Below are 23,184 nucleotides of genomic sequence, written 5' to 3'. Positions count from 1 at the left end.
AGGTCAAAAAATGAATTTTCCTAAAGAATACAAAGTTCCTTGATTTTCTTTAAGAAAGTGTCTCAGAACACAAGACCTACAAGTTTCATGACATTTTTATACATACCTGATGGTTTCATGACTTTAGTGACTTTAGATTTTTGGCCTGTTCTAAGGCTGAAATTTCTTTTAAGACCATAAAAAGAGATGCAGCTTTGAGGCACTAAAGTCATGAAACCATCAGGTATATATGAAATTGTCATGAAACTTGTAAGTCTTGTGTTCTGAGACTTTTTCTTGAATAAAATCAATAAACTTTGTATTCTTTAAAAAAAAAAAAATTGTTGGCCTGTTCCAAGGCTGAAACGTCTTTTAAGACCATAAAAATAAGTAAATGTATTTTTTGGGCACTAAAGTCATGAAACCCTTAGGTATATATGAAAATGTCATGATACTTTTAAGTCTTGTGTTCGGAGACACTTTCTGGAAGAAAATTAATGAACTTTGTATTCTTTAGAAAAATATTAATTGTTGGCATGTTCCAAGGCTGAAACGTCTTTTAAGACCATAAAAAAAGTAAATGTATTTTTTGGGCACTAAAGACATGAAACCATCAGGTATATATGAAAATGTTATGAAACTTGTAAGTCTTTTGTTTAGAGACACTTTTTTGAAGAAAATCAAGGAACTTTGTATTCTTTAGGAAAATTCATTTTTGGCCTGTTCTAAGGCTGAAACGTCTTTTAAGACCATAAAAATAAGTACCTGTATTTTTTGGGCACTAAAGTCATGAATCCATCAGGTATGTATGAAAATGTCATAAAACTTGTAAGTCTTGTGTTCTAAGACACATTTTTTAAGAAAATCAATGAACGTTGCATTCTTTAGAGAAATATTAATTGTTGGCATGTTCCAATGCTGGAACGTCTTATAAGACCATAAAAATAGGTCAATGACGGCTAGTAAAGTGATGAAAGCACTAGACATCAATAAAATGTGTAAGTCTTGTTTTTGGAGACACTTTAATGAAAAAAATAGAGGAAATTTGTATTCTTTAGGAAAATTCATTTTTGGCCTGTTCTAAGGCTGAAACGTCTTTTAAGACCATAACAATAAATAAATGTACTTTTTTGGGCATAAAAGTCATAAAACCATCAGGTATATATGAACATGTCATGAAACTTGTAAGTCTTGTGTTTAGAGACACTTTCTGGAAGAAAATCAAGGAACTTTGTATTCTTTAGAAAAATATTAATTGTTGGCCTGTTTTCCAAGGCTGAAACGTCTTTTAAGATCATAAAAAAAGTAAATGTATTTTTTGGGCACTAAAGTCAGCTATATATGAAAATGTCATGGAACTTGTAAGTCTTGTGTTTGGAGACACTTTCTTGAAGAAAATCAAGAAACTTTGTATTCTTAAGAAAAAATCATTTTTGGCCTGTTCTAAGGCTGAAACTTCTTTTAAGACCATAAAACACGGAGATGCAGCTTTGAGGCACTAAAGTCATAAAACCATCAGGTATATATGAAATTGTCATGAAACGTGTAAGTCTTGTGTTCTGAGACTTTTTCTTGAATAAAATCAAGGAACTTTGTATTCTTTAGAAAAAAATAATTGTTGGCCTGTTCCAATGTTAAATGTATTTGTTGGGCACTAAAGTCATTAAACCATCAGGTATATATGAAAATGTCATGATACTTGTAAGTCTTGTGTTCGGAGACACTTTCTTAAAGAAAATCAAGGAACTTTGTATTCTTTAGGAAAATTCATTTTTTGACCTGTTCTAAGGCTGAAACGTCTTTTAAGACCATAAAAATAAGTAAATGTATTTTTTGGGAAATAAAGTCATGAAACCCTGAGGTATTGTGTTCTGACACACTTTCTTGAAGAAAATCAATGAACTTTGTATTCTTTTGAAAAATATTATTTGTTGGCCTGTTCCAAGGCTGAAACGTCTTTTAAGACCATTAAAAAAAGTAAATGTATTTTTTGGGCACTAAAGACATGAAACCATCAGCTATATATGAAAATGTCATGGAACTTGTAAGTCTTGTGTTTGGAGACACTTTCTTGTAGAAAATCAAGGAACTTTTTATTATTTAGAAAAATTCATTTTTGGCCTGTTCTAAGGCTGAAATTTCTTTTAAGACCATAAAAAGAGATGCAGCTTTGAGGCACTAAAGTCATGAAACCATTAGGTATTGTGTTCTGACACACTTTCTTGAAGAAAATCAATGAATTTTGTATTCTTTAAAAAAACATTAATTGTTGGCCTGTTCCAAGGCTGAAACGTCTTTTAAGACCATAAAAATAAGTCAATATAATTTTTGGGCACTTAAGTTATGAAACCATTAGGTATTGTGTTCTGACACACTTTTTTGAATAAAATCAATGAACTTTGTATTCTTTAGAAAAACATTAATTGTTGGCCTGTTCCAAGGCTGAAACGTCTTTTAAGACCATAAAAATAAGTCAATGTATTTTTCGGCCAGTAAAGTGAGCAAAGCACTAGACATCAATAACAATGTCATGAAATGTGTAAGTCTTGTGTTTGGAGACACTTTAATGAAGAAAATATAGGAACTTTGTATTCTTTAGGAAAATTCATTTTTGGCCTGTTCCAAAACTGAAACGTCTTTTAAGACCATAAAAATAAGTACATGTTTTTTTTGGGCAGTAAAGTGATGAAACCATCAGGTATATATTGTCATGTAACTTGTGAGTCTTGTGTTCTGACACGCTTTCTGGAAGAAAATCAATGAACTTTGTATTCTATAAAAAAAATATTAATTGTTGGCCTGTTCTAACGCTGAAACGTCTTTTAAGACCATACAAATAAGTACATTTATTTTTTGGGCACTAAAGTCATGAAACCCTTAGGTATATATGAAAATGTCATTATACTTGTAAGTCTTGTGTTCGGAGACACTTTCTGGAAGAAAATCAAGGAACTTTGTATTCTTTAGGAAAATTCATTTTTGGCCTGTTCTAAGGCTGAAACGTCTTTTAAGATCATAACAATAAAACAAATGTACTTTTTTGGGCACTAAAGTCATGAAACCATCAGGTATATATGAAAATGTCATGATACTTGTAAGTCTTGTGTTCGAAGACACTTTCTGGAAGAAAATCAAGGAACTTTGTATTCTTTAGGAAAATTCATTTTTGGCCTGTTCTAAGGCTGAAACGTCTTTTAAGATCATAACAATGAAACAAATGTACTTTTTTGGGCACTAAAGTCATGAAACCATCAGGTATATATGAAAATGTCATGAAACTTGTAAGTCTTTTGTTTAGAAACACTTTCTGTAAGAAAATCAAGGAACTTTTTATTATTTAGAAAAATTCATTTTTGGCCTGTTCTAAGGCTGAAATTTCTTTTAAGACCATAAAAAGAGATGCAGCTTTGAGGCACTAAAGTCATGAAACCATTAGTTATTGTGTTCTGACACACTTTCTTGAAGAAAATCAATGAATTTTGTATTCTTTAAAAAAACATTAATTGTTGGCCTGTTCCAAGGCTGAAACGTCTTTTAAGACCATAAAAATAAGTCAATGTATTTTTCGGCCAGTAAAGTGAGCAAAGCACTAGACATCAATAACAATGTCATGAAATGTGTAAGTCTTGTGTTTGGAGACACTTTAATGAAGAAAATAGAGGAACTTTGTATTCTTTAGGAAAATTCATTTTTGGCCTGTTCCAAAACTGAAACGTCTTTTAAGACCATAAAAATAAGTACATGTTTTTTTTGGGCAGTAAAGTGATGAAACCATCAGGTATATATTGTCATGTAACTTGTGAGTCTTGTGTTCTGACACGCTTTCTGGAAGAAAATCAATGAACTTTGTATTCTATAAAAAAAATATTAATTGTTGGCCTGTTCTAACGCTGAAACGTCTTTTAAGACCATACAAATAAGTAAATTTATTTTTTGGGCACTAAAGTCATGAAACCCTTAGGTATATATGAAAATGTCATTATACTTGTAAGTCTTGTGTTCGGAGACACTTTCTGGAAGAAAATCAAGGAACTTTGTATTCTTTAGGAAAATTCATTTTTGGCCTGTTCTAAGGCTGAAACGTCTTTTAAGATCATAACAATAAAACAAATGTACTTTTTTGGGCACTAAAGTCATGAAACCATCAGGTATATATGAAAATGTCATGATACTTGTAAGTCTTGTGTTCGAAGACACTTTCTGGAAGAAAATCAAGGAACTTTGTATTCTTTAGGAAAATTCATTTTTGGCCTGTTCTAAGGCTGAAACGTCTTTTAAGATCATAACAATGAAACAAATGTACTTTTTTGGGCACTAAAGTCATGAAACCATTAGGTATTGTGTTCTGACACACTTTCTTGAAGAAAATCAATGAATTTTGTATTCTTTAAAAAAACATTAATTGTTGGCCTGTTCCAAGGCTGAAACGTCTTTTAAGATCATAAAAAAAGTAAATGTATTTTTTGGGAACTAAAGTCAGCTATATATGAAAATGTCATGGAACTTGTAAGTCTTGTGTTTGGAGACACTTTCTTGAAGAAAATCAAGAAACTTTGTATTCTTAAGAAAAAATCGTTTTTGGCCTGTTCTAAGGCTGAAACTTCTTTTAAGACCATAAAAATAAGTAAATGTATTTTTTGGGCACTAAAGTCATTAAACCCTTAGGTATATATGAAAATGTCATGATACTTTTAAGTCTTGTGTTTGAAGACACTTTCTTAAAGAAAATCAAGGAACTTTGTATTCTTTAGGAAAATTCATTTTTTGACCTGTTCTAAGGCTGAAACGTCTTTTAAGACCATAAAAAGAGATGCAGCTTTGAGGCACTAAAGTCATAAAACCATCAGGTATATATGAAATTGTCATGAAACGTGTAAGTCTTGTGTTCTGAGACTTTTTCTTGAATAAAATCAATGAACTTTTAAATTCTATAAAAAAATATTAATTGTTGGCCTGTTCTAACGCTGAAACGTCTTTTAAGACCATACAAATAAGTAAATTTATTTTTTGGGCACTAAAGTCATGAAACCCTTAGGTATATATGAAAATGTCATGATACTTGTAAGTCTTGTGTTCGGAGACACTTTCTGGAAGAAAATCAAGGAACTTTGTATTCTTTAGGAAAATTCATTTTTGGCCTGTTCTAAGGCTGAAACGTCTTTTAAGATCATAACAATAAAACAAATGTACTTTTTTTGGGCACTAAAGTCATGAAATCATCAGGTATGTATGAAAATGTCATGATACTTGTAAGTCTTGTGTTCGAAGACACTTTCTGGAATAAAATCAAGGGACTTTATATTCTTTAGGAAAATTCATTTTTGGCCTGTTCTAAGGCTGAAACGTCTTTTAAGATCATAACAATGAAACAAATGTACTTTTTTGGGCACTAAAGTCATGAAACCATCAGGTATATATGAAAATGTCATGGAACTTGTAAGTCTTGTGTTTGGAGACACTTTCTTGTAGAAAATCAAGGAACTTTTTATTATTTAGAAAAATATTAATTGTTGGCATGTTCCAAGAATGAAACGTCTTTTAAGACCATAAAAATAAGTACCTGTATTTTTTGGGCACTAAAGTCATGAAACCATCAGGTATGTATGAAAATGTCATAAAACTTGTAAGTCTTGTGTTCTAAGACACTTTTTTGAAGAAAATCAATGAACGTTGCATTCTTTAGAGAAATATTCATTGTTTTTATGTTCCAATGCTGAAACGTCTTATAAGACCATAAAAATAGGTCAATGACGGCTAGTAAAGTGATGAAAGCACTAGACATCAATGAAATGTGTAAGTCTTGTTTTTGGAGACACTTTAATGAAAAAAATAGAGGAACTTTGTATTCTTTAGGAAAATTCATTTTTGGCCTGTTCCAATACTGAAACGTCTTTTAAGACCATAAAAATAAGTAAATGTTTTTTTTGGGCAGTAAAGTGATGAAACCATCAGGTATATATGAAATTGTCATGAAACTTGTGAGTCTTGTGTTCTGAGACTTTTTCTTGAATAAAATCAATGAACTTTGTATTCTTTAGAAAAAAATTAATTGTTGGCCTGTTCCAAGGCTAAAACGTCTTTTAAGACCATAAAAATAAGTAAATGTATTTTTTGGGAACTAAAGTCAGCTATATATGAAAATGTCATGGAACTTGTAAGTCTTGTATTTGGAGACACTTTCTTGAAGAAAATCAAGAAACTTTGTATTCTTAAGAAAAAATCATTTTTGGCCTGTTCTAAGGCTGAAACTTCTTTTAAGACCATAAAACACGGAGATGCAGCTTTGAGGCACTAAAGTCATAAAACCATCAGGTATATATGAAATTGTCATGAAACGTGTAAGTCTTGTGTTCTGAGACTTTTTCTTGAATAAAATCAAGGAACTTTGTATTCTTTAGAAAAACATTAATTGTTGGCCTGTTCCAAGGCTGAAACGTCTTTTAAGACCATAAAAATAAGTCAATGTATTTTTTGGGCAGTAAAGTGAGCAAAGCACTAGACATCAATGACAATGTCATGAAATGTGTAAGTCTTATATTTGGAGACACTTTAATGAAGAAAATAGAGGAACTTTGTATTCTTTAGGAAAATTCATTTTTGGCCTGTTCCAAAACTGAAACGTCTTTTAAGACCATAAAAATAAGTACATGTTTTTTTTGAAAGTAAAGTGATGAAACCATCAGGTATATATAAAATTGTTATGAAACTTGTGAGTCTTGTGTTCTGAGACTTTTTCTTGAATAAAATCAATGAACTTTGTATTCTTTAGAAAAATATTAATTGTTGGTCTGTTCCAAGGCTAAAACGTCTTTTAAGACCATAAAAATAAGTAAATGTATTTTTTGGGCACTACAGTTATGAAACCATTAGGTATTGTGTTCTGACACACTTTCTTGAAGAAAATCAATGAACTTTGTATTCTTTAGAAAAATATTAATTGTTGGCCTGTTCCAAGGCTGAAACGTCTTTTAAGATCATAAAAAAAGTAAATGTATTTTTTGGGAACTAAAGTCAGCTATATATGAAAATGTCATGGAACTTGTAAGTCTTGTGTTTGGAGACACTTTCTTGAAGAGAATCAAGAAACTTTGTATTCTTAAGAAAAAATCATTTTTGGCCTTTTCTAAGGCTAAAACTTCTTTTAAGACCATAAAAATAAGTAAATGTATTTTTTGGGCACTAAAGTCATTAAACCCTTAGGTATATATGAAAATGTCATGATACTTGTAAGTCTTGTGTTCGGAGACACTTTCTTAAAGAAAATCAAGGAACTTTGTATTCTTTAGGAAAATTCATTTTTTGGCCTGTTCTAAGGCTGAAACTTCTTTTAAGACCATAAAACACGGAGATGCAGCTTTGAGGCACTAAAGTCATAAAACCATCAGGTATATATGAAATTGTCATGAAACGTGTAAGTCTTGTGTTCTGAGACTTTTTCTTGAATAAAATCAAGGAACTTTGTAATCTTTAGAAAAATATTAATTGTTGGCCTGTTCCAAGGCTGAAACGTCTTTTAAGACCATAAAAATAAGTACCTGTATTTTTTGGGCACTAAAGTCATGAAACCATCAGGTATGTATGAAAATGTCATAAAACTTGTAAGTCTTGTGTTCTAAGACACTTTTTTGAAGAAAATCAATGAACGTTGCATTCTTTAGAGAAATATTCATTGTTGGCATGTTCCAATGCTGAAACGTCTTATAAGACCATAAAAATAGGTCAATGACGGCTAGTATGTATTTTTCGGCCAGTAAAGTGAGCAAAGCACTAGACATCAATGACAATGTCATGAAATGTGTAAGTCTTGTATTTGGAGACACTTTAATGAAGAAAATAGAGGAACTTTGTATTCTTTAGGAAAATTCATTTTTGGCCTGTTCCAATACTGAAACGTCTTTTACGACCATAAAAATAAGTAAATGTTTTTTTGGGCAGTAAAGTGATGAAACCATCAGGTATATATGAAATTGTCATGAAACTTGTGAGTCTTGTGTTCTGAGACTTTTTCTTGAAGAAAATCAATGAACTTTGTATTCTTTAGAAAAAAATTAATTGTTGGCCTGTTCCAAGGCTAAAACGTCTTTTAAGACCATAAAAATAAGTAAATGTATTTTTTGTCACTACAGTTATGAAACCATTAGGTATTGTGTTCTGACACACTTTCTTGAAGAAAATCAATGAACTTTGTATTCTTTAGAAAAACATTAATTGTTGGTTTGTTCCAAGGCTGAAACGTCTTTTAAGACCATAAAAATAAGTCAATGTATTTTTCGGCCAGTAAAGTGAGCAAAGCACTAGACATCAATGACAATGTCATGAAATGTGTAAGTCTTGTGTTTGGAGACACTTTAATGAAGAAAATAGAGGAACTTTGTATTCTTTAGGAAAATTCATTTTTGGCCTGTTCCAAAACTGAAACGTCTTTTAAGACCATAAAAATAAGTACATGTTTTTTTTGGGCAGTAAAATGATGAAACCATCAGGTATATATTGTCATGTAACTTGTGAGTCTTGTGTTCTGACACACTTTCTGGAAGAAAATCAATGAACTTTTAAATTCTATAAAAAAATATTAATTGTTGGCCTGTTCTAACGCTGAAACGTCTTTTAAGACCATACAAATAAGTACATTTATTTTTTGGGCACTAAAGTCATGAAACCCTTAGGTATATATGAAAATGTCATGATACTTGTAAGTCTTGTGTTCGGAGACACTTTCTGGAAGAAAATCAAGGAACTTTGTATTCTTTAGAAAAATATTAATTGTTGGCATGTACCAAGGCTGAAACGTCTTTTAAGACCATAAAAAAAGTAAATGTATTTTTTGGGCACTAAAGACATGAAACCATCAGGTATATATGAAAATGTATTGAAACTAGTAAGTCTTTTGTTTAGAGACACTTTTTTGAAGAAAGTCAAGGAACTTTGTATTCATTAGGAAAATTCATTTTTGGCCTGCTCTAAGTCTGAAACGTCTTTTAAGACCATAAAAATAAGTACCCGTATTTTTTGGGCACTAAAGTCATGAAACCATCAGGTATGTATGAAAATGTCATAAAACTTGTAAGTCTTGTGTTCTAAGACACTTTTTTGAAGAAAATCAATGAACGTTGCATTCTTTAGATAAATATTCATTGTTGGCATGTTCCAATGCTGAAACGTCTTATAAGACCATAAAAATAAGTCGATGACGGCTAGTAAAGTGATGAAAGCACTAGACATTAATGAAAATGTCATGAAATGTGTAAGTCTTGTTTTTGGAGACACTTTAATGAAAAAAATAGAGGAACTTTGTATTCTTTAGGAAAATTCATTTTTGGCCTGTTCCAATACTGAAACGTCTTTTAAGATCATAAAAAAAGTAAATGTATTTTTTGGGAACTAAAGTCAGCTATATATGAAAATGTCATGGAACTTGTAAGTCTTGTGTTTGGAGACACTTTCTTGAAGAAAATCAAGAAACTTTGTATTCTTAAGAAAAAATCATTTTTGGCCTGTTCTAAGGCTGAAACTTCTTTTAAGACCATAAAAATAAGTAAATGTATTTTTTGGGCACTAAAGTCATTAAACCCTTAGGTATATATGAAAATGTCATGATACTTGTAAGTCTTGTGTTCGGAGACACTTTCTTAAAGAAAATCAAGGAACTTTGTATTCTTTAGGAAAATTCATTTTTTGGCCTGTTCTAAGGCTGAAACTTCTTTTAAGACCATAAAACACGGAGATAAAGCTTTAAGGCACTAAAGTCATAAAACCATCAGGTATATATGAAATTGTCATGAAACGTGTAAGTCTTGTGTTCTGAGACTTTTTCTTGAATAAAATCAAGGAACTTTGTAATCTTTAGAAAAATATTAATTGTTGGCCTGTTCCAAGGCTGAAACGTCTTTTAAGACCATAAAAATAAGTCAATGTATTTTTTGGGCACTTAAGTTATGAAACCATTAGGTATTGTGTTCTGACACACTTTCTTGAATAAAATCAATGAACTTTGTATTCTTTAGAAAAACATTAATTGTTGGCCTGTTCCAAGGCTGAAACGTCTTTTAAGACCATAAAAATAAGTCAATGTATTTTTCGGCCAGTAAAGTGAGCAAAGCACTAGACATCAATGACAATGTCATGAAATGTGTAAGTCTTGTATTTGGAGACACTTTAATGAAGAAAATAGAGGAACTTTGTATTCTTTAGGAAAATTCATTTTTGGCCTGTTCCAAAACTGAAACGTCTTTTAAGACCATAAAAATAAGTACATGTTTTTTTGGGCAGTAAAGTGATGAAACCATCAGGTATATATTGTCATGTAACTTGTGAGTCTTGTGTTCTGACACACTTTCTGGAAGAAAATCAATGAACTTTTAAATTCTATAAAAAAATATTAATTGTTGGCCTGTTCTAACGCTGAAACGTCTTTTAAGACCATACAAATAAGTAAATTTATTTTTTGGGCACTAAAGTCATGAAACCCTTAGGTATATATGAAAATGTCATGATACTTGTAAGTCTTGTGTTCGGAGACACTTTCTGGAAGAAAATCAAGGAACTTTGTATTCTTTAGAAAAATATTAATTGTTGGCATGTACCAAGGCTGAAACGTCTTTTAAGACCATAAAAAAAGTAAATGTACTTTTTTGGGCACTAAAGTCATGAAACCATCAGGTATATATGAAAATGTCATGAAACTTGTAATTTTTTTGTTTAGAGACACTTTTTTGAAGAAAATCAAGGAACTTTGTATTCTTTAGGAAAATTCATTTTTGGCCTGTTCTAAGTCTGAAACGTCTTTTAAGACCATAAAAATAAGTACCCGTATTTTTTGGGCACTAAAGTCATGAAACCATCAGGTATGTATGAAAATGTCATAAAACTTGTAAGTCTTGTGTTCTAAGACACTTTTTTGAAGAAAATCAATGAACGTTGCATTCTTTAGATAAATATTCATTGTTGGCATGTTCCAATGCTGAAACGTCTTATAAGACCATAAAAAATAAGTCGATGACGGCTAGTAAAGTGATGAAAGCACTAGACATCAATGAAAATGTCATGAAATGTGTAAGTCTTGTTTTTGGAGACACTTTAATGAAAAAAATAGAGGAACTTTGTATTCTTTAGGAAAATTCATTTTTGGCCTGTTCCAATACTGAAACGTCTTTTAAGATCATAAAAAAAGTAAATGTATTTTTTGGGAACTAAAGTCAGCTATATATGAAAATGTCATGGAACTTGTAAGTCTTGTGTTTGGAGACACTTTCTTGAAGAAAATCAAGAAACTTTGTATTCTTAAGAAAAATATTAATTTTTGCCCTTTTCCAAGGCTGAAACGTCTTTTAAGACCATAAAAATAAGTCAATGTATTTTTCGGCCAGTAAAGTGAGCAAAGCACTAGACATCAATAAAAATGTCATGAAATGTGTAAGTCTTGTATTTGGAGACACTTTAATGAAGAAAATAGACGAACTTTGTATTCTTTAGGAAAATTCATTTTTGGCCTGTTCCAAAACTGAAACGTCTTTTAAGACCATAAAAATAAGTACATGTTTTTTTTGTCACTACAGTTATGAAACCATTAGGTATTGTGTTCTGACACACTTTCTTGAAGAAAATCAATGAACTTTGTATTCTTTAGAAAAATATTAATTGTTGGCCTGTTCCAAGGCTGAAACGTCTTTTAAGATCATAAAAAAAGTAAATGTATTTTTTGGGAACTAAAGTCAGCTATATATGAAAATGTCATGGAACTTGTAAGTCTTGTGTTTGGAGACACTTTCTTGAAGAAAATCAAGAAACTTTGTATTCTTAAGAAAAAATCGTTTTTGGCCTGTTCTAAGGCTGAAACTTCTTTTAAGACCATAAAAATAAGTAAATGTATTTTTTGGGCACTAAAGACATGAAACCATCAGCTATATATGAAAATGTCATGGAACTTGTAAGTCTTGTGTTTGGAGACACTTTCTTGAAGAAAATCAAGAAACTTTGTATTCTTAAGAAAAATATTAATTTTTGCCCTTTTCCAAGGCTGAAACGTCTTTTAAGACCATAAAAATAAGTCAATGTATTTTTCGGCCAGTAAAGTGAGCAAAGCACTAGACATCAATAAAAATGTCATGAAATGTGTAAGTCTTGTATTTGGAGACACTTTAATGAAGAAAATAGACGAACTTTGTATTCTTTAGGAAAATTCATTTTTGGCCTGTTCCAAAACTGAAACGTCTTTTAAGACCATAAAAATAAGTACATGTTTTTTTTGTCACTACAGTTATGAAACCATTAGGTATTGTGTTCTGACACACTTTCTTGAAGAAAATCAATGAACTTTGTATTCTTTAGAAAAATATTAATTGTTGGCCTGTTCCAAGGCTGAAACGTCTTTTAAGATCATAAAAAAAGTAAATGTATTTTTTGGGAACTAAAGTCAGCTATATATGAAAATGTCATGGAACTTGTAAGTCTTGTGTTTGGAGACACTTTCTTGAAGAAAATCAAGAAACTTTGTATTCTTAAGAAAAAATCGTTTTTGGCCTGTTCTAAGGCTGAAACTTCTTTTAAGACCATAAAAATAAGTAAATGTATTTTTTGGGCACTAAAGTCATTAAACCCTTAGGTATATATGAAAATGTCATGATACTTTTAAGTCTTGTGTTTGAAGACACTTTCTTAAAGAAAATCAAGGAACTTTGTATTCTTTAGGAAAATTCATTTTTTGACCTGTTCTAAGGCTGAAACGTCTTTTAAGACCATAAAAAGAGATGCAGCTTTGAGGCACTAAAGTCATAAAACCATCAGGTATATATGAAATTGTCATGAAACGTGTAAGTCTTGTGTTCTGAGACTTTTTCTTGAATAAAATCAAGGAACTTTGTATTCTTTAGAAAAATATTAATTGTTGGCCTGTTCCAAGGCTGAAACGTCTTTTAAGACCATAAAAATAAGTCAATATATTTTTCGGCCAGTAAAGTGAGCAAAGCACTAGACATCAATGAAAATGTCATGAAATGTGTAAGTCTTGTTTTTGGAGACACTTTAATGAAAAAAATAGAGGAACTTTGTATTCTTTAGGAAAATTCATTTTTGGCCTGTTCCAATACTGAAACGTCTTTTAAGATCATAAAAAAAGTAAATGTATTTTTTGGGAACTAAAGTCAGCTATATATGAAAATGTCATGGAACTTGTAAGTCTTGTGTTTGGAGACACTTTCTTGAAGAAAATCAAGAAACTTTGTATTCTTAAGAAAAATATTAATTTTTGCCCTTTTCCAAGGCTGAAACGTCTTTTAAGACCATAAAAATAAGTCAATGTATTTTTCGGCCAGTAAAGTGAGCAAAGCACTAGACATCAATAAAAATGTCATGAAATGTGTAAGTCTTGTATTTGGAGACACTTTAATGAAGAAAATAGACGAACTTTGTATTCTTTAGGAAAATTCATTTTTGGCCTGTTCCAAAACTGAAACGTCTTTTAAGACCATAAAAATAAGTACATGTTTTTTTTGTCACTACAGTTATGAAACCATTAGGTATTGTGTTCTGACACACTTTCTTGAAGAAAATCAATGAACTTTGTATTCTTTAGAAAAATATTAATTGTTGGCCTGTTCCAAGGCTGAAACGTCTTTTAAGATCATAAAAAAAGTAAATGTATTTTTTGGGAACTAAAGTCAGCTATATATGAAAATGTCATGGAACTTGTAAGTCTTGTGTTTGGAGACACTTTCTTGAAGAAAATCAAGAAACTTTGTATTCTTAAGAAAAAATCGTTTTTGGCCTGTTCTAAGGCTGAAACTTCTTTTAAGACCATAAAAATAAGTAAATGTATTTTTTGGGCACTAAAGACATGAAACCATCAGCTATATATGAAAATGTCATGGAACTTGTAAGTCTTGTGTTTGGAGACACTTTCTTGAAGAAAATCAAGAAACTTTGTATTCTTAAGAAAAATATTAAATTTTGCCCTTTTCCAAGGCTGAAACGTCTTTTAAGACCATAAAAATAAGTCAATGTATTTTTCGGCCAGTAAAGTGAGCAAAGCACTAGACATCAATAAAAATGTCATGAAATGTGTAAGTCTTGTATTTGGAGACACTTTAATGAAGAAAATAGACGAACTTTGTATTCTTTAGGAAAATTCATTTTTGGCCTGTTCCAAAACTGAAACGTCTTTTAAGACCATAAAAATAAGTACATGTTTTTTTTGTCACTACAGTTATGAAACCATTAGGTATTGTGTTCTGACACACTTTCTTGAAGAAAATCAATGAACTTTGTATTCTTTAGAAAAATATTAATTGTTGGCCTGTTCCAAGGCTGAAACGTCTTTTAAGATCATAAAAAAAGTAAATGTATTTTTTGGGAACTAAAGTCAGCTATATATGAAAATGTCATGGAACTTGTAAGTCTTGTGTTTGGAGACACTTTCTTGAAGAAAATCAAGAAACTTTGTATTCTTAAGAAAAAATCGTTTTTGGCCTGTTCTAAGGCTGAAACTTCTTTTAAGACCATAAAAATAAGTAAATGTATTTTTTGGGCACTAAAGTCATTAAACCCTTAGGTATATATGAAAATGTCATGATACTTTTAAGTCTTGTGTTTGAAGACACTTTCTTAAAGAAAATCAAGGAACTTTGTATTCTTTAGGAAAATTCATTTTTTGACCTGTTCTAAGGCTGAAACGTCTTTTAAGACCATAAAAAGAGATGCAGCTTTGAGGCACTAAAGTCATAAAACCATCAGGTATATATGAAATTGTCATGAAACGTGTAAGTCTTGTGTTCTGAGACTTTTTCTTGAATAAAATCAAGGAACTTTGTATTCTTTAGAAAAATATTAATTGTTGGCCTGTTCCAAGGCTGAAACGTCTTTTAAGACCATAAAAATAAGTCAATATATTTTTCGGCCAGTAAAGTGAGCAAAGCACTAGACATCAATGTCAATGTCATGAAATGTGTAAGTCTTGTATTTGGAGACACTTTAATGAAGAAAATAGAGGAACTTTTTATTCTTTAGGAAAATTCATTTTTGGCCTGTTCTAAAACTGAAACGTCTTTTAAGACCATAAAAATAAGTACATGTTTTTTTTGGGCAGTAAAGTGATGAAACCATCAGGTATATATTGTCATGTAACTTGTGAGTCTTGTGTTCTGACACACTTTCTGGAAGAAAATCAATGAACTTTTAAATTCTATAAAAAAATATTAATTGTTGGCCTGTTCTAACGCTGAAACGTCTTTTAAGACCATACAAATAAGTAAATTTATTTTTTGGGCACTAAAGTCATGAAACCCTTAGGTATATATGAAAATGTCATGATACTTGTAAGTCTTGTGTTCGGAGACACTTTCTGGAAGAAAATCAAGGAACTTTGTATTCTTTAGAAAAATATTAATTGTTGGCCTGTTCCAAGGCTGAAACTTCTTTTAAGACCATACAAATAAGTATATGTATTTTGTGGGCACTAAAGTCATGAAACCATCAGGTATATATGAATATATATTTTCGGATACACTTTCTGTAAGAAAATCAAGGAACTTTGTATTCTTTAGGAAAATTCATTTTTGGCCTGTTTCTAAGGCTGAAACGTCTTTTAAGACCATAACAATGAAACAAATGTACTTTTTTGGGCACTAAAGTCATGAAACCATCAGGTATGTATAAAAATGTCATGAAACTTGTAGGTCTTGTGTTCTGAGACTTTTTCTTGAATAAAATCAATGAACTTTGTAATCTTTAGAAAAAAAAAAATTGTTGGCCTGTTCCAAGGCTGACACGTCTTTTTAAATGTATTTGTTGGGCACTAAAGTCATGAAACCATCAGGTATATATGAAAATGTCATGATACTTTTAAGTCTTGTGTTTGAAGACACTTTTTTGAAGAAAATCAATGAACGTTGTATTCTTTAGAAAAATATTAATTGTTGGCCTGTTCCAAGGCTGAAACGTCTTGTACATGTATTTTTTGGGCACTAAAGTTATGAAACCATTAGGACAATGTTAGGTATTGTGTTCTGACACACTTTCTTGAAGAAAATTAATTAATTTTGTATTCTTTAGGAAAAATCATTTTTGGCCTGTTCTAAGCTAAAACTTCTTTTAAGACCATAACAAACGGAGATGCAGCTTTGAGGCACTAAAGTCATGAAACCATCAGGTATATATGAAATTGTCATGAAACTTGTAAGTCTTGTGTTTAGAGACACTTTCTGGAAGAAAATCAAGGATCTTTGTATTCTTTAGGAAAATTCATTTTTGGCCTGTTCTAAGGCTGAAACTTCTTTTAAGACCATAAAAATATGGAGATGCAGCTTTGAGTCAGTAAAGTGATGAAACCATCAGGTATATATGAAATTGTCATGAAACTTGTAAGTCTTGTGTTCTGAGACACTTTCTGGAAGAAAATCAAGGAACTTTGTATTCTTTAGGAAAATTCATTTTTGGCCTGTTCTAAGGCTGAAACGTCTTTTAAGACCATAAAAATAAGTATATGTATTTTTTGGGCACTAAAGTCATGAAACCCTGAGGTATATATAAAAATGTCATGATACTTGTAAGTCTTGTGTTCGGAGACACTTTCTGTAAGAAAATCAAGGAACTTTGTATTCTTTAGAGAAATATTCATTGTTGGCCTGTTCCAATGCTGAAACGTCTTTTAAGACCATAAAAATAAGTCAATGTATTTTTCGGCTAGTAAAGTGATGAAAGCACTAGACATCAATGAAAATGTCATGAAATGTGTAAGTCTTGTGTTTAGAGACACTATAATGAAGTAAATAGAGGAACTTTGTATTCTTTAGGAAAATTTATTTTTGGCCTGTTCCAATACTGAAACGTCTTTTAAGACCATAAAAATGTACATGTGGAAAAGTCATGAAACCATCAGGTATATATGAAAATGTCATAAAACGTGTAAGTCTTTGGTTTAGAGAAACTTTCTCAAGGAAATTTGTATTCTTTAGGAAAATTCATTTTTGGCCTGTTCTAAGGCTGAAACTTCTTTTAAGACCATAAAAAACGGAGATGCAGCTTTGAGGCACTAAAGTCATGAAACCATCAGGTATATATGAAATTGTCATGAAACTTGTAAGTCTTGTGTTCTGAGACACTTTCTAGAAGAAAATCAAGGAACTTTGTATCCTTTAGGAAAATTCATTTTTGGCCTGTTCCAAGGCTGAAACGTCTTTTAGGAGACTTAAGGAGCTGTACAGAGCTGCCAGAGTTTCCTGCATGGTGTGGGAGGTGTTGTCCATCAGGTATGATAGCTTAGCCATCATCCTCCTGTCTCCCACCACCTCCACCGTATCCAGTTAACACCCCAGCACACTGCTGGCCTCCTTTACCAGTCTTTTCCTGGCAGCTGTTGAGATGCTGCTGCTCCAGCAGACCAGTCCTTAGAAGATTGCTGCTGACATGGTCTTCAGGAATCCAGGGAGCACTCCTGAAGACCATGTCTCCTCAGCAGATACAGTCTGCTCTGTCCCTTTTTGTAAAGTGCATGAGTGTGATCGGTCCAGTCCAGTTTATTGTTCAAGTGAACACAGGTACTTATAAGATCTCACAATCTCAATGTCCATTCCCTGGATGTTCACTGGTTCCGGAGGAGAGCGTTTACCCCGGCGGAAATCGACCAACTGTCATGTTGTATGTGGAGCTAGACCCAAGAGCAGAATACACACAGAGCAGAAATGGGTTTATGGCAAAGAACCAGGGGCTGTAATCTGGTGAGCAGGCTGGAGGAAGGGTCGGCAGGCTGAGAGCAGGCTGGAGGAATGGTCGGCAGGCGCGAGCAGGCTGAGGCAGACAAAAAGAGTTAAACCAGTGTTCGAGCCTTAGCATTAGTTCCTGGTTGCGAACTGACGATCTGGCAAGGAATAAGTGCAGGGCTGGAGAATATCAAGCCTGCAGCTGCACTAGTCAATTAGTGGGAGGAGCATAGCCCAGACCATGAGACCAACTGCTCTTTGGTTTTACCAGAGTTGATCTGGAGGCGGCTCCGCTGGCATCATCCTATGAAGTCCTGGTTCATTTTTCTTTATTCTCTGTCGTCATCGGCGGAAATGAGGCAGACGATTGCAGAGTCGTTAGAGAACTTTTGTATGTGGCAGTTAGCAGAGTTGTGTTTGAAGTCCAAGGTGAAATATGGTGAAGAGGAATGATGCCAGAACAGTTCCTTGTGGGGCCCCTGTGCTGCAGGACACAAGGTCTGACTCACACCTGTCTCCACACATACTGTGGACGGTTGGTGAGGAGGTTCACCCCCGTCTGCTCCAGCTTGACGTCCCTCAGTAGCAAAGGCTGGATGGTGTTGAAGGAACTGGAGAAGTAAAAAAACATGACTCTCACAGTGCTTCCAGCCTTTTCCAGGCTAGAAAGGCATCGGTGAAGGAGGTAGAAGACCGCGTCATCCACCCTGATGCCAGATTGATAAGCGAACTGAAGTGGGTCCAAAGATGAGCTGAGGGGGCGGAGGTACAAGGTCCAACCTCTACACGGACTTCATCAGGTGGGATGTTAAAGCCATCGGCCTGAAGCTGTTGAAGTCCTTGGGCCGCGAGGTCTTTGGTACTGGTACCATGCCAGATGTCTTCCATAGCTGTGGTACTTTCTGCAGCCTCAAACTCAAGTTGAAGACGTGCTCCACTATCCTGCGCAGGATTTGAGGACCCTTGAGCTGATGATGTCTATTGCGTCTCAAATCCGTCAAGGGATTCTTGTCCCTCTGAAGAAGGACAGATCACAAAATAGCCAAAAAATCGAATAAAAAGTTTAAGATCAACTTTAATAACAAAAATAATTTGAAGGATATAACAAATTCAAAAATCATCTATGTTTCGGGAAACAGAGCTCGTCCCTAAGCAACACGACAGACCACAATTGTAGTTAGCTGCCTGACTGCGCCAAGAGAACTGCTATTTTCTGGAACTCCCCAAGTTATAAAGCACTTTTGCAGCCTGCCTTCTTTCAATATTGGGTGTTGTGTGTTGTCTTCATCTGCTCCATATCGTTAGCCATTCCGAGAAATCGCATGACCTTCGTCACTCCCTACTTACTGAAGCAGATTCTTTTCCCACCCTATCTGGTTCTTGTTTTCAACTTCAGACTTATAACTCCTTATTTCAGGGGTTCTTAACCTTTTTGACCTAGGGTCCTAACTTTTCAAGTACAAAGTGACTTTCTTGGTTTAACTAATTGATCTTTTGTTTCAGACAACTGGAACAATCTTTTTCAGCTCTCCACTGCTGCCAAAGAACCCTAAAGCTCTGACAAAAAGTGCTGTAATGCAGAAGTTTATTATTGAAATACCAGTAGGAGTTAACCCATTAACCTGGTGAGGTTATCAAGAGTAAACTGACGAGGTGGTGATCGGTGTACCCAACTGGACTGATAGTGCTATTTTTTTATGAGACTGTGAGAGATGTACATTCTGTCCAGCCTGGCTGCACTTATCCTGTCTTTGCTGACCTTAAGTGTAGTGCCTGTTTTGTGGGTGTTTTACTCTCCATGTGTCTAACAGATCTAGTTGTGTGATGACGTTCTAGTGACGCTGAGTGTGACTGTTGGTGTGGGTCCTCATTATTCCTGTCTATGGGGAGTGCAGTCGAAATCGTTCTGGTCCCTGATTTGATGCATAAATAGACCGAGCCATCCATCTCTGCCCTCACCATCAGTAAACGACCCTTCATCAACTCAGTGACAGACAGAACTGTGGCATTAGCCACTGTTATAAACAGCACGGCTACCCCGGCACTAAGATTGATGCCATGGCTCAGAGTGCAGGAGCCCTCCCACCATAAACCCCAGTCTACTTCATCTGATGGAATGGTGTGAGTTACTTGCAAAAAGTGGTATGTCCAACCTTTTTGGATTTACAACTTCCATTATTAATACTCTTTTATGCCTGTACCTATCACCATTGATGTTTAAAGACCCTAAATTGAAGTTCTGCATATAAAGGTCAGAGGAAAGGAGACAAGACAAGAGAAATAAGCAGAAAATGGAATATCCAGTGTGACTCATCATGTTAAACTGTTTACTCTTCAGACGAAAGCGCTTTCGTTCATAAAAGATCAAACCCCACTTCTCTCTGCACCACGCCAACAGATCGTATGAACTTCACAACATCGCTCAAGTATTCACCCACTTTGACAGTTTTCTTGAAAGTTACATCCAAAAAAGAGTTTATTTCCTGAATGGATACAGATCAGTGCCTTAAGGCATGTTTCCGAATTAGATGCAGAATCTGATTCACTCTCATACTCCATGTCCTCTTTTCACGGACCGGCCTTCACAATGTGGGCGATAAATATGACGTAATAAAATGATACGACCGGCATAAAGTGCATGAAAATACAATTTACCATGACGCCGAATTAGTGGGAGTCCTGAGCTTGTCTATCTGCAACGAGCCCGTGCAATCTTGGGGTGATGGGAGACAACGACACCCGAAGTGTGTTTGTTATGTCCGTCTGCTCTGTAACTTAATTTTCATCGCTGTCATTGCAGAAAACCCGCTTCACAAAGAAGCTTTCCAAAGATGTTGTTTTTTTTTTGTTTTGTTTTTACTCATTTTCTCTCGCTTGTGGGTTCGCTATAGTTTTCTAGCTTTTCTCAAGAGGTTACTTATACGTAATACGTGACCTCTTGAGATGTGTGACGTATTTCGTGACCTCGTGAGAGGCTCAGATGCACAGACGGATGTAGCCGATCCTTTTCAAAATAAAACATTTTTACGACTTTGATAAAAACTTTCCATTTTTTTTCATTCACTCGTTCTGTGCGACCCGGCACCAACCGACCCGCGGAACGGGGGTTGGGGACCGCTGCTCTACATCACAAGTCAGCTGGCTGTTGGACACAGCTCCTCCACTCTGTCCTTCCTCTAAGGCTCTGCTGTGATCTCCACCTCCAGTACTTGTAGCTGCCTCTTCACACACTGACTGTGGTGGTGCTTTGGTACTAGCGGTAGTGAGTTTCAAAGTATCTCAAGGAATAGATTTCAGCGTCTTTAAATATAAATATATATGCATCTACATATATGCGGGTCAGAGTGACCCCGGGACAACGGGAGGGTTAAGATTCAATTCAATTTTGTTTATTTTATACGGCCCAATATCACACATTTGCCTCAGAGGGCTTTATATGAAAGGAGAAGAATTTTAAACTTGATTCTTGATTTTACAGGGAGCCAGTGCAGAGCAGCTAATACGGGAGTAATGTGATCTCTTTTCTTAGATTTTGTTAGTACACGAGCTGCAGAAGGAGCGATATTAGTTAGATTAGCGTTTCATAGAGAAAGAGTTCTTCGAGATCGCCAAGATCCGTTATTGCATGATGATGACTTCCTTTATGAGTGCTCTCGATTCTGCCGACAAGGAATCATTTATTTACAAGACATTCTCGAGCCGAACATTGCGAACACCACACGCCGCAACAGAGCATTGACTGTCTCACAGACTGTTTGCATAGCCTTGCGCTTCTTTGCGAGTGGTACATTTTTGTACAGTGTCGGCCATGCGGAGAACATCGGGAAAGCCGCTGTATGCCGCGCTGTTCGTAAAGTTTATTTAGCGCTTAAGAAATTCATGAATATGTTCATTACGTTCCCTGGCCATGTCCGTGTAAATGCAATAAAAGTTCTATATGGTCATCTCCACATACATGAATATACACTTATATATTATCTACTTGTTCTGAAAGAGTTGATAGTTATTTTAGATCTCATTGGATGATGCATGCCATTACGCCGACTGCCAGCAGGCACATTTAAAGAATGAGGCACTTAAAATGAGCCGATACATTTTCCCAACACTGATGCTGCGTTGCGAGTAGATTCATGAAAGTCAATGCTCAGACGAATGGATGTGACTTATCTAGATGTATAGTCGGTGAAAGTCACCGAGCTGTGTGAGCCTACGGGTGATGTTATATATATATATATATATATATATATATATATATATATATATATATATGAATGATATTAATGTTATGAACCCAAACACGAGGGCATTAGATGTTCCGACGTTTGTGGGATGTCCACAACAAGTATAAAGCATAAATAGTGGTTATTTTTTAATCCATGGTGAATGGCGGAAGTTATAAGTCTTTCGATGGAGATAAGCCACGCCCCCTCTCAAGCACGAGTGAAGTGAATGAATTGATTAGATTTTGCCATAATTATGGTCTGGAATTCCTCATATAAGTTCATGATAATCTCCTGATCCTCAGCGGAGAAAAAGAGTCTCTTCCTTTGAGTTTATTTGCCTTTGTGCTGTTAGTAAATCATGGTTTCTGTGATCGACACTTCCTCCTTTTGAAGTCGGACGGGCACGCGCAACTATCCTGTGAACTGACGTCTGGCTCAAATTAACGAGCTGGTTTAAGGGCAGATCAGCCTTTGAGAAACCGGGAGAGCCTGATGTCAATCATCTTGTTAATTTTAGCTCTCTAATAGGACATTTGATCGGCTTTGTTAAGCCACGTACGAGAAATAGGGCCCTGTTCATCGACGGTTTTTGAGCTCCGTTTCGTTTGGATCGTAAGGCTGAAGTGACGAGGAAAACTCTGGGGTATGTTTATATTTTAACCAACACTACTGCAGCTCTGTGACTGTCAGGGAACGCATCTGTATGCCAGATGTCAAACTTTTATCAGTATTGTTGCGCCCCTTCTACATCCACCGCGAGTTTCCACTGTTTTTTATAACAACAGTGTACATCCACCCGAAGGCGAATGCCGCCCACCTCTGCCTCCAGCTCCATCTTTGATGTTGTGCAAAAACTGCAGACAACTTCACATGATGCACCAAACTTTATTTTGGGTGATTTTAACAATGTCTCCCTTAAAAAGTGTTGTTAAAAAATCTCCAAGAGGGGTAAGAAGGACGTCTTGGATAGATGGTTATAATAAAGCGTATTTAATTAAGTATTGAATAAGAGTATGGTCTCAGCTGAGGTCTCGTAGGCTTCGCGATCTACAGTCCACGTGCAATTCTATGCGTGTACATATCCACCCACAAGCCCTGAGCCGAGGGAGGGGTCGTCACATTTGGTCCATGTTCGAAGGAAATAAAAACATTACTATGCTGCCCTCAGTATATGTGCCGTGATACACCAGTTAGACAAACTCTTTCCTGACATCACGACTCTGAAGACAGTTGTCCGTTGTCCACAGGTTTATTGACGTAAGAAAGAGTAAAACTAAAACACACAAAGGGCA

Source organism: Cyclopterus lumpus, chromosome 25 (assembly GCF_009769545.1).
Source record: "Cyclopterus lumpus isolate fCycLum1 chromosome 25, fCycLum1.pri, whole genome shotgun sequence".
In the NCBI taxonomy this organism is placed as follows: Eukaryota; Metazoa; Chordata; class Actinopteri; order Perciformes; family Cyclopteridae; genus Cyclopterus; species Cyclopterus lumpus.
This window is presented reverse-complemented; position numbering follows the sequence as displayed.